Here is a 13,026-nt window from a genome sequence, read left to right as displayed (position 1 = left end):
CTTGCAAGACATTTCCATGACTTAGATGCTAATATTAGATAGATTAGATAGAGTAGGATGTTGAGCTTAGCAAACCTGTGATAGCATGAGAGCAGACTAGCAAATCCTTTCAATATTCTGAGCCAGTCAAAGATCTGAAAATAGAAGACCTCAAGATGGATGCATCTCAGGAAAACACTTGAAGGTGTGTAGAAACTTATCTGTCAGCATGGTTGATGCATTTTTATTTAATTTCCTAGATAAGCATTTGGAAAACTTGCCAAAAGTGATTTGCCAGATATATATACTCAGGGGAAATTAAGACTATGTTGTAATTAGCTATTTGTAGGTTACATTTTAAAGCATTAGTGTGCAATCTTATGCATGTCTGTTATGGGTCTTGAAGTCCTTCCTGACTTGTGGCAACCCTAAGTGGACTTATTGTGAAGTTTTCTGGGCAAGATGTGTTCAGAAAGCGTTTATCATTGCTTTCCTTTGATGCTGAGAGTGTGTGGCTGGCCCAGTGGAAATCCGAACCTCACAGTCGTAGTCCAAAACTCAAACACGTATAGAATTGCAGTCAACCTCAAAGTATATTTGTTTGGAAAGTGAGCAGCAACCACCAAAAACTTAGAAGCATCTAAATTTACAGTATCAAGAAATAGGTTGTGAATCAGTTAGCAAGTGCTTTTGCAAGATTTATTTCCAAAACTCAGAACACACTTTCTTAAAATAGTTTAGCTCCATTCATTTTATTCCCTCCATATCAAGCCTGAATGGGAATGCAAAGCCTTTAAAAAAGCAGATAATAATGTTTCACATTTCTTCAGCACTTCTTTTGCATCCACTTTTACAACATTCCTGCAAGGCATATTCATAATTTAATTTATTCATTAAAACATTCATATCTTGTCACATATCATGAGATTTCACACAGGAGGGGTTCGTAGAAATAAAATTGAATAAATTGCTGAAAAATATAAAAATAATAAAAATATAAAAATAATATTAACAAATCAAAATATTACCAAGAATTTAAGCAAATTATAACAAGTTAAGACAACCTATGCATTGAACTTTTGGAATAAATCAATAGGGCTACAAAATCTATATAAATAAAAATGTAATGTTCGTTTGTGGGATTAACATACCTCAAAAACCACTGGATGAATTGATGCCAAATTTGGCCACAAGACACCTACTAACCCAAGGAGTGACCATCACTTAAAAAAATGATTTTGTCATTTGGGAGTTGTAGTTGCTGGGATTTATAGTTCACCTGCAATCAAAGAGCATTCTGAACCCCACCAATGATGGAATTGAACCAATCTTGGCAAACAGGACTCCCACGACCAACAGAAAACACTAGAAGGGTTTGGTGGGCGTTGACCTTGAGTTTGGGAGTTGTAGTTCACCTACATCCAGAGAGCACTGTGGACTCAAACAATGATGCATCTGGACCAAACTTGGCACAAATACTCAATATGCCCAAATATGAACACAGATGGAGTTTGGGGAAAATAGCCTTGATATTTGGGAGTTGTGGTTACTGGGATTTATAGTTCACATACAATCAAAGAACATTCTGAATCCCACCGATGACAGAATTGGGGCAAACTTCCCACACAGAACCCCCATGACCAACAGAAAATACTTAAATCCACCCAGTCCAACTCCCTTTACCAGGCCAAGAAAACATAATCAAAGCCCTCCTGACAAAGAGCCATCCAGCCATAGATATAGATAGATATGATTCACACACACACACACAGATATAGTATCATAGATTTGAAAGGGACCCTTACAGAAGGACAATTATATGCTGCCTGTTCCAAAGAAGGCAAACCAGACAACCTCTACATCAGCACTCACAAAGAAACAGCAAGAAATACTGTTTACTCACAAAGCATAAAGGAAGGCTAGCGGCCGACGGTACTGGAGGTGAACGACGAATCCGATGCTCTAAAGATCAACACACCATAGGAACCTGGAATGTAAGATCTATGAGCCAGGGCAAATTGGATGTTGTTATTGGTGAGATGTCAAGACTAAAGATAGACATTCTGGGGGTCAGCGAACTGAAATGGACTGGAATGGGCCACTTCACATCAGATGACCACCAGATCTACTACTGCGGACAAGAGGAACATCGAAGAAATGGAGTAGCCTTCATAATTAATAAGAAATTCGCTAAAGCGGTGCTTGGATACAACCCAAAAAATGACAGAATGATCTCAATTCGAGTGCAAGGAAAGCCTTTCAACATTACAGTGATCCAAATATACGCCCCAACCACAGCTGCTGAAGAAGCAGAAGTAGATCAGTTCTATGAGGATCTGCAGGAACTACTGGATAATACACCAAAAAGAGACATTATTTTCATTACAGGAGACTGGAATGCCAAGGTGGGAAGTCAAATGACAACAGGGATCACAGGCAAGCATGGTCTGGGAGAACAAAATGAAGCGGGACGCAGGCTGATAGAATTTTGCCAGGAAAACTCGCTGTGTATAACGAATACTCTCTTCCAACAACCTAAAAGACGGCTTTACACATGGACCTCTCCAGACGGTCAACACCGAAATCAGATTGACTACATCCTTTGCAGCCAAAGGTGGCGGACATCCATCCAGTCGGTGAAAACAAGACCTGGGGCTGACTGTAGCTCAGATCACGAACTTCTTATTGCCCAATTTAGAATAAAACTAAAGAGATCAGGGAAAATACACAGACCAGTTAGATATGATCTCACTAACATTCCTAGCGAATATACAGTGGAAGTGAAGAACAGATTTGAAGGACTAGATTTAGTAAACAGAGTCCCAGAAGAACTATGGACAGAAGTCCGAGACATTGTTCAGGAGGCAGCAACAAAGTACGTCCCAAAGAAAAAGAAAACCAAGAAGGCAAAATGGTTGTCTGCTGAGACACTGGAAGTAGCCCAAGAAAGGAGGAAAGCAAAAGGAAACAGGGAGAAGGGGAGATATGCCCAGTTAAATGCGCAATTCCAGAGGTTAGCCAGAAGAGATAAGGAACTATTTTTAAATAAGCAATGCATGGAAGTGGAAGAAGACAACAGAATAGGAAGGACAAGAGACCTCTTCCAGAAAATTAGAAACATTGGAGGTAAATTTCAGGCAAAAATTGGCATGATAAGAAACAAAGATGGCAGGGACCTAACAGAAGCTGAAGAGATCAAGAGAAGGTGGCGAGACTATACAGAAGATCTGTATAGGAAGGATAATAATATTGAGGATAGTTTTGACGGTGTGGTGAATGAATTAGAACCAGACATCCTGAAGAGTGAGGTTGAATGGGCCTTAAGAAGCATTGCTAACAACAAGGCAGCAGGAGACGACGGGATCCCAGCTGAACTGTTTAAAATCTTAAAAGATGATGCTGTCAAGGTGATGCATTCCATTTGCCAGCAAATATGGAAAACACAAGAATGGCCATCAGACTGGAAAAAATCAACTTATATCCCCATACCAAAAAAGGGAAATGCGAAAGACTGCTCAAACTTCCGTACAGTGGCCCTTATTTCTCATGCCAGTAAGGTAATGCTCAAGATCCTGCAAGGAAGACTCCAGCAATACATGGAGCGAGAGTTGCCAGATGTTCAAGCTGGGTTTAGAAAAGGTAGAGGAACGAGAGACCAAATTGCCAATATCCGCTGGATAATGGAGAAAAGCAGGGAGTTTCAGAAAAACATCTACTTCTGCTTCATTGACTATTCTAAAGCCTTTGACTGTGTGGATCATAATAAATTGTGGCAAGTTCTTAGTGGGATGGGCATACCAAGCCACCTTGTCTCTCTCCTGAGGAATCTGTACAAGGACCAAGAAGCAACAGTAAGAACTGACCACGGAACAACAGACTGGTTCAAGATTGGGAAAGGCGTACGGCAAGGCTGCATCCTCTCACCCAACCTTTTTAACTTGTATGCAGAACACATCATGCGATGTGCGGGGCTTGATGAATGCAAAGCTGGGGTGAAAATTGCTGGAAGAAACATTAACAACCTCAGATATGCAGATGACACCACTCTGATGGCCGAAAGCGAGGAGGAGCTGAGGAGCCTTCTAATCAAGGTGAAAGAAGAAAGCGCAAAAGCTGGGTTGCAGCTAAACGTCAAAAAAACCAAGATTATGGCAACAAGAATGATTGACAACTGGAAAATAGAGGGAGAAACCGTGGAGGCCGTGACAGACTTTGTATTTCTAGGTGCAAAGATTACTGCAGATGCAGACTGTGGCCAGGAAATCAGAAGACGCTTACTTCTTGGGAGGAGAGCAATGTCCAGTCTCGATAAAATAGTAAAGAGTAGAGACATCAGACTGGCAACAAAGATCCGCCTAGTCAAAGCCATGGTATTCCCTGTAGTCACCTACGGATGTGAGAGCTGGACCTTAGGGAAGGCTGAGTGAAGGAAGATCGATGCTTTTGAGCTGTGGTGCTGGAGGAAAGTGCTGAGAGTGCCTTGGACTGCGAGAAGATCCAACCAGTCCATCCTCCAGGAAATAAAGCCCGACTGCTCACTGGAGGGAAAGATACTAGAGACAAAGTTGAAGTACTTTGGCCACATCATGAGGAGACAGGAAAGCCTAGAGAAGACAATTATGCTGGGGAAAGTGGAAGGCAAAAGGAAGAGGGGCCGACCAAGGGCAAGATGGATGGATGGCATCCTTGAAGTGACTGGACTGACCTTGAAGGAGCTGGGGGTGGTGACGACCGACAGGGAGCTCTGGCGTGGGCTGGTCCATGAGGTCACGAAGAGTCGGAGACGACTGAACGAATGAACAACAACACAAAGCATAAAGAAATCACATATATTAGAAACCAACATTTTCTCATTACTTTATTTTTCAGATCACCAGACTGGGCCACAGCAACGCATGGCAGGGGATCGCTAGTCTTTAATACAAAGCCAGGTTTAAACTGGCACTGAAAAGAAGCCAGCATCGGTGTTGGCTTGTTTTCTGCTGCTCTAGAGTCTAGGACATGGAGCAGTGGTTTCAAATTAAAGGAAAAGGGATTCCATTGAAACATTAGGAAGAACTGACAATAAGAGCTGTTTGGCAGAGTAACATGCTGCCTTGGAGTGTGTTGGGGTCTCCTTCTTTGGAGGTTTTTGAAGAGAGGCTGGATGGCCATTTATTGGGAATTATATGATTGCATGTTTCTGCATGACAGAGGGAGATTGGACTGGATGGCCCTTGTGGTCTCTTCCAGCTCTATGATTCTATGATTCTGTGACAGCACATTCCACAGTTGGGGTGCCATGTTCTTGAAGGCCCTCTCCATATGTTTTCCTATAGTGTCCTGACTTCACTGGTGAGAGAACTCTTCCAGCATGCCTGGCATCCTTTTATCCCCAGACAGCAGATATGGAGCTGAGGTCAACTGTAATGTTGCTGTTGTTGTTGTGTGCCATCAAATCACTTCCAGCTTATGGTGACCCTAAGATGACATTATCTCAGATTTTTTCATGACAATATTGTTCAGAGGGTTTTGCCATTGCCTTTCTTTTAGACACACAGTGGGTTTTCTATGGCTGGGGAGGTATTCAGCCCCTGATGTCCCCAAATCCTACTCCAGCACTATGATCACTACATCATATTGCTCTTCAGATTTAAATACTTGCCTTAAATGCCCTAGTTGTTCAGTCAGATATACCTCCACATCCAAACCAAAATGTGGGTCAAGAGGGGCTGCAGTTTTACCCATGTTCCCTTTTCTGAAATGCCTTGTAAGTATTTACATAATCAGACTTACGGCAGCATTAGCCACCAGGGCCGTTGCCAGAAAATCTTTTTGGGGAGGGTTGAAAATTTGGGGGCGAGGATTGAAACCTGCCTCCTAGCTCACACTGAAGCAAAGAGCACAGCAGGGGGCAGAGCAGCTTTCAACAGTCTGCAGCTCTGCCCCTGTCAACCCACCTCCACCAAGTCTGGCCTCCTTAATGAGAGCATTCAACACCCCCCCCCCCCAACTTGGTTGCTTTGCTACATCGGCTATTGCTGCAAGTAATGACAGTGTGAATAAATTGTCAATATTTGCTTGAGATACTGCTTGCAGTTCTGGAGGGACTCCTAATTTTTTTGCGTCTCATAGACTTAGCATGGGAATTTGGTTAACTAGTTAAAATTCATGAGTAAACCAGGTTTTTTTAACCTGAAAAATTGCATTATATGGTCAGTTTAGACTCATATAATGCAGTTCACTGAACTCTATTATTCCTTGTTCCGGCATTTGCTTCTAGATAACCATACAACAGGATGCCAAATTTGTTCTACTGTAGAAGCTGACTAATAGAGTGAACCCACTGTGCATAATACTTTTGTTCACCACAGTTTGAGTCATCTTATTCTCCCCCTCCCTTCTAACTGATGCAATCTCTGCTCTGTTGCTAAGCAGTTACGATGCCTATAAACCCTGCCCCATTCAGCCTAACCCATGGCTTTTGGCCAAAGTAACTGCTTCAGATAATATCATTCTCAGTAAAGCAGTCAATCTTGTTGAACTAGTAAAAATGAGAAGGATGATGACATGGGACCCTACCAGGCCACACACTTTAATTGCCATAGCTGTGACCCACAGAATCCTGGGGTTTGTAAAATTCTTCTTAAACTGCAAATCATACTTGGGCAGCCCCTGTTCTGGATTCTATAATGTGCAGAAAACAGGGTCAAATGTCTACAGTGCCTTCCACGTTTTGAAGAGCCGATTTTACCCTGGATCTAGAAAATATTCGGATAAGCTGCAGCAACTTTCCTGAGACTTTGGAATTCCTTTTAATGCATATGCAGCATGCATTGTTGTTGTTGTTTATTCATTCAGTTGTTTCCGACTCTTCATGACCTCATGGAGCAGCCCACACCAGAGCTCCCTGTTGGCCGTCGCCACCCCCAGCTCCTTCAGAGTCAAGCCAGTCATTTCAAGGATACCATTCACCCATCTTGCCCTTGGTCGGCTCCTCTTCCTTTTTTCTTCCATTTTCCCCAGCATCATTGTCTTCTCTAAGCTTTCCTGTCTTCTTATTATGTGGCCAAAGTACTTCATCTTTGCCCCTAATATCCTTCCCTCCAGTGAGCAGTCGGGCTTTATTTCCTGGAGGATGGACTGGTTTGATCTTCTTGCAGTCCAAGGCACTCTCAGAATTTTCCTCCAACACCACAGTTCAAGAGCGTCTATGTTCCTTCGCTCAATCTTCCTTATCTTCCTTTGCTCAGCCTTCCAATGCAGCATGCATTGGCAGAGTGCATTTTGTGAGTGCAGTATTGCAGTCTCAGGGATGTGGCTAACTTGATTGGGTTTATCCACCTGTAGTATGGCCTTCTTATTTTCCTGCTGCATTCTTCCTTGCCAAGGATCATTGTCTTTTCTAGTGAGCAATGTCATTTCAGCTTAGCCATCTTGATTTGCTGTAGGATCCATTTATCTCTCATTTTGGCGGTCTAGGTTATCTGCAGAACTTTCCTCCAGCACCACATTTCTGCAGAACTTTCCTCCAGCACCACATTTCAAATGACATTCCTCTTTTCTTGTCATTTTTTTTTCACAGCCCAGCTTTTACAACCATATATACAAATTAGAAACAGCATGGGCAATCGTGATGTTGGTATTCAATTCTATACACTTCAGAATTTTGTCTAGTTCCTTCATAGGACAGTATCTCTTCCAAGTCCTAGTATTTATCTGAGTTCTTGATTGCAGCCTGCATTTTCATTGAAGACAAAGTGAAAATAGTAACTTGAAATTTATCATTGCTGACATTAAAGTTATGCCAGCAATCTTTGGTCATTATTTTTGTTTTACTAATGCTCAACACTGAGCTTGCCTTAGCATTTTCTTCCTTTACTTTCTTCAATATTCATTCCAAGCCTTTGCTATTTCCTAGTAGTATAGTTCTCAGCTGTATATCCATAGCCGTTGATGTTCCTTCCTCCAATTTTCATGCTTCCTTCCTCAGAGTCTAGTCCAGCTTTACATATGATATGTTCAGCATACAAGTTAAACAGGGTTATAAAAATGTAGCACCTGATCTCTTGACAATTAAAATTCAGTTTCTCTGTATTCTGTCCTGACTTCAGTCTTGTGTACAGATGACACATTAAAACAATCAAATGTTGTGGCACACCCATTTATTTAAGACCAATTCAAAGTTTGTTATAATTTACACACAATGAAAGGTTTTGCTATAATCTACAAATTAAGAGCAGATTTTTCTTCTGAAATTATTTGGTTTAATACAATGATCTGATGTAATGGTCCTGGTGTGACCTTTGGGGGGACTGGAAAGTACATTGAGAGTTTCCAGTCTTTGGCCCATCTTTTTTTGTTAACAACATTTGCTGACAGAAATTAGTTAAATCTGACGGCATTCTGTCTCTGTAGCCTGCCACCGTACAATTAGCGTGACATCTCTTTCTGGCAGTTTGTTTCTTCCAAATGTGTTGAGTGCTGCTTCCACTTCACTTTCCAAAGTTGTGGATCCCTCTTCAAATGGATGTATTTTTCCTTGAATCAACATCTCATTATTTCATCTCTTTTGTATAATTAATCAGTGTATTGTTTCCACCATCTTTTTGTTTCTTCTTGATCACTCAATGTGTTCTCCTGGTGGTCATATAGCATCCCCTTTCTTGAGTCAAAATTTTCTTTGAATTCTCAGGACTTGAGGAAGAGTTCTCTCACCCTATCTTTTCTCCATCTTCTGATTCTCTACACTGATTATTATAGTAGTCATCTTTGTCCCTGCAAACAAATCACTGAAGGGTTGCATTCAGAGTTGCAACCCTATTTTGGTATTTTTTTACTGTTGCTTTTTTCTGTTTTTAGCTGCTTGAAAAGTTTAACCTATCATCTAGTGAGCCTTCTTTGGGGGGGGGGGGGCAGATAGTGTCTTTATACATTCTTCTCTAGTGGTGTCCCTGCATTATGTCCAGAGTTCTTCTGGCTTCTATTCAGAGAGCAAATTATCTTTATATTATCTTTTAATTCTAAGGGATTGTTCTTCAGGATGTATTTTGGCACAATAATTGATTTAGTGTTCTTCTTTACCTTTAATTCTTGATATTAGCAGTTCATGCTCTGTGCCACAATCTGCTCCTGGCTTTGTTTTAGTAAAAAGAATGAAGCTTTTCTATCTTCTGCTCCCAACCATATGGTCTATCTGGTTACTATATTAACCACCTATTGATCATGTATACAGTTGTCTCTTTGGTTGATTCAAGAATGTATTAATATGAGCAAACGGTTGGCTTCACAGAATTCATTTCAAGGTAAATGACTGCAGGAGTGGGTTACCATTACCTTCTTTTGTGCAGTACTAACAAGCATTCTTTGTTTCAGAGTTCCTGCTGCCCAGTAGCTGTTTGGTAGATTTAGTCAGGCTCCTCAGCAAAAGCCTATCTGCTATGCTGCTAGCATCAACACAACCTTTTGTCTTGTGGCAGCATGCAATCTTACCACCACAGACAGCTGGTGTTATGGTGGGCATAACTTCCTACATTTCAGAGATAGAAACCAGAACAAATGAGGCCAAGCAAAATCACAGTGTGGTCAAGAAGACAAATGAATTGTGAGAAAGAACACACAAACTTGAAAAAGCTGCTGCAGTTTGCCTGAGCCTACAGGGAAGGGCAAAATTCTGTCCCTCGTATCTTTCCCACTCCTTGAGTTAATTTCCCTCACTTTCATCTAGTGATATTCACAAGGAAGGAACTGGGGAATTGTGGCTGTAAGACACACCTCTGTTTTGTTTTGTGACTAACTAGATAACCGTGTCTTAAACAAATATTCCAGAAACCAACTGTAAAAATGTAGCTTGATATTTTATTCCCGGGGTGGTATCTAGATCATTTGTTTCTTATTCATGAAACACATAAACTGAGAATAGTAATTTAAAAATACGGATTTGGGATTATAACAAGCCACTGTATTCAGTTGCAGTTCTGGCAGCTGGATTATTTTAATAAAAAGCCATGTTCAAACCATGGTTAATATTTTAGAACTGTTCTTTGGTGTGGGGGTTTTTTTTTTTTGGTTTTTTTTTTTTTTGCTAATGTAAATCTTCCAGATTTTTCCATGAGTCTGTACTTGTAACATGTCAGTTGTAATTTCCAGATACATGACTGTATATGTGGGATATTATTATATATTCACGGACTTAGGAATACAAATTTTCCAGGCATAAACTGATTTCTAATTCTGCCAGGTGCATAGGCAAAAATGTCATCTAAACATAAAGTAAACCGATTATGAGGACAAACTCCTGTGCAAACATATAATTGCTCACTCCTACTAACAGTTCAGTGCATTGTGGTCACAGAGATAAATGCAAATAGAGAGGCCAGAGGCAGAGCAGGAAAAATGTCAATGATGTGACAGGAGGGGAAAAGTAGTGGTGGCTGAAGACATTTTACTGCATGGAGTTAAGGTGAAGGACACCGCCTTGTTCACATTCCAGTTACAGAGGCTCACAGGTGGGTTGACAGGTCAGGACTATCCTGGGACCTGACATAAACTTGAGGTTGAGTGTCAACTCCTTGTGATGTCACAAGGGGTAGACTCTGATAATGTCCTCAATCACACTAGCTTAAGTATGAATCATAGTTGCCTCAGCATGTGCATTCAACAAAAAACACCAAGGCTCACAAATGGTGCAACTACACTGCTGAATTAATCCAATTTGACACCATTTTCAATGACCATGGCTCAATGCCACAGGATCCTGGCAGTTTTAGTTTCACAAGGTGCCAAGTTATCATCCCCAGCCCCCGGTTAATGTAGACAGTTCTGTTTCGCAGGCATATAGCAGGGTTGGGAGGATAATAGCTTTATAAACAAGCACCTTGGTATCCCTAGGGATGTCCCGACCCTCAAACACTCTCTGCTTCATTTGGAAAAAAGCTACACTCGCACAGCTCAGGCAGTGTTGTATTTCAGTGTCAATGTTGACTTTTGTGGAGAGGTGGAAGCCACCATTAAGCTGTATATCTGGCATTGGAGAGGGATTGGCTGGTGACTGATGGAAGAGTACTTTGGTTTCCTCAATGTTCAATGACCAGGCTGAGCTTCTTGTATGCTTCTGCGAAGGTGTTTAGAGTGGTTTGTAGGTCTTCTTCTGAATGAGCACAAATGATAATGTCATCAGTATATTGGAATTCTATAACAGATGTTGTTATAACCTTGGTTTTGGCTTTTAGTTTGCTGAGATTAAATAGCTTGCCATGTGACCGACAGATGATTTCTACTCTGGTGGGAAGCTTCCCGTCAACAAGATGAAGTATCATAGCGATGAAGATGGATAATAAAATTGGGGCAATAACATATCCCTATGTGACACCTGATTCCACTTAAATGGGTCACTTTGGGAGCCATTGCTGTCCAAGACTGTTGCCATCATGTCATCGTGGAGGAGCCACAGGATGTTCACAAATTTGTTAGGGCACCCGATTTTCTGGAGGATGGTCCAGAGAGTGCTGCAATTCACTGTGTCGAATGCCTTTGCAAGGTCAATGAATGCCATGTACAGTGGTTGATTTTGTTCCCTGCATTTTTCTTGGAGCTGTCGTGCAGTGAAGATCATGCCCACTGTTCCTCTGGAGGGGTGGGAGCCATTCTAGTTCAATACAAGGTAACAGTATGAAGTAATTACTGTATTTACGAATTTAGTACCAAAACATTGCAATGTATTAAAACAGCTGTGGATTTGGGTAGGAGGCAGACTGCGTTGGATGAGTGAAGGTTGAACAAATGAGACTCTACTGTAGTAAGAAAAAAGATCAGACAAATAGTCTTCACCTCTCTGTTCAAGACATCCTTCCATCATTTTCTATCCCCCAAATGTGTTAGATTAAAGCTCCTATTGCCCTGAGGAAGCTTGTCCCATGGGGATGGTTGAAACTCCAATCTGGGCGTACTGAGGTTTATGGGAATAATAATCAAAATTACAACTATTTGAAACAAAGAGGGTTAAAGGTAGCACCAAACATGGCTTTTAAAACCAATGCTTCTCTTCTGAATCATGTCTCAGGCCTGAAAGAAAGCATTTCTACTCAAGGAGTATCTTTAGGTCAGTTGCTGTTTTACTGTTCAAATGCAATCATTCTGTGTGAACTAATCTTTCAGTAGTGCTTCTCTGATAGACACATAAAAGTATGTTGTATGTTTAGCTGCATCTTTAACTCACATGAACCAGGATTCTATTTGAGTCACACAGAGAGGTTTTGTTGCAAAATCTACACCAAAACAAAATTATAATACAGGCATTTAATGGCATTTCATCTGAAGAGTTGTAGATAGCTGTTTAAATCCACCTGCTCTTCCAACTGGACTAGAGTATGTCCATTAAATGAATGGAATTGACATACATCTTGATTTACCACTTAGTAACTCATTCACTAGGTCTGGTTTGGTTGATACTAGCATCAGATTTAGGCCAAATATCTCAAATTTCAGCTGGTCACTGCATACATTTTTCTTTTCGCAGTCAAAATGCAGAAAGGCAAAAACTGATCAAAGAAATCTAATGATTTTTTTCCTGTTAGAATAAATTTTCATCCCAGCCAAGGTAACATTACTTTTGTTGCATTGGGTCAGAAATGTTCTGTGTCATTTTTCAGGGAACCATGATGTTGAGAAGCAGAAGTGATTTACTCTAGGTGTCATTCGGGGCAGGGGAGGGGCCACTGGGATTCTCAGTGGTTTCATGAAATACAAGAATTGTGCATTAAAGTTTTCCACTATCTTAATTCTAATGCTAGCCTACGACTATCCCTATATACTTTGAAATTCTCATGAGATCAGAAAATATCCTACAATTCATTCAATGTACATCCAGACTGATTAAAATATGGATTGATTTCTCTTCTATCTTGCTGATCACATGGGTGCCCTGTTTTTACAACAGGAGATGCAACAGCTTACTTGTCCGAACGTATCTCCATCTACGTCCCACCTCACAGTTTAAAATCGTCCGGGGAGGCCCTGCTCTCAGTCCCACCAGCTTCGCAAGCATGGCTGGTGGGCACGAGGGACAGG

General features: G+C 41.1%; 1 long non-coding RNA gene across 1 annotated transcript in view; it reads left to right on the top strand.

Annotated features, from left to right (window-relative positions):
• Window positions 1-13,026, top strand: part of LOC137096626 (uncharacterized) — a 31,664-nt gene continuing 18,638 nt past the window's right edge. Inside the window, exon 1 of the long non-coding RNA XR_010909557.1 lies at window positions 1-184. This is a non-coding gene — a long non-coding RNA (uncharacterized lncRNA). The remainder of the gene's footprint in view (window positions 185-13,026) is intronic.

The sequence above is a fragment of the Anolis sagrei genome, chromosome 3 (genome assembly GCF_037176765.1).
Source record: "Anolis sagrei isolate rAnoSag1 chromosome 3, rAnoSag1.mat, whole genome shotgun sequence".
Classification (NCBI taxonomy): domain Eukaryota; kingdom Metazoa; phylum Chordata; class Lepidosauria; order Squamata; family Dactyloidae; genus Anolis; species Anolis sagrei.
This window is presented reverse-complemented; position numbering and strand designations above follow the sequence as displayed.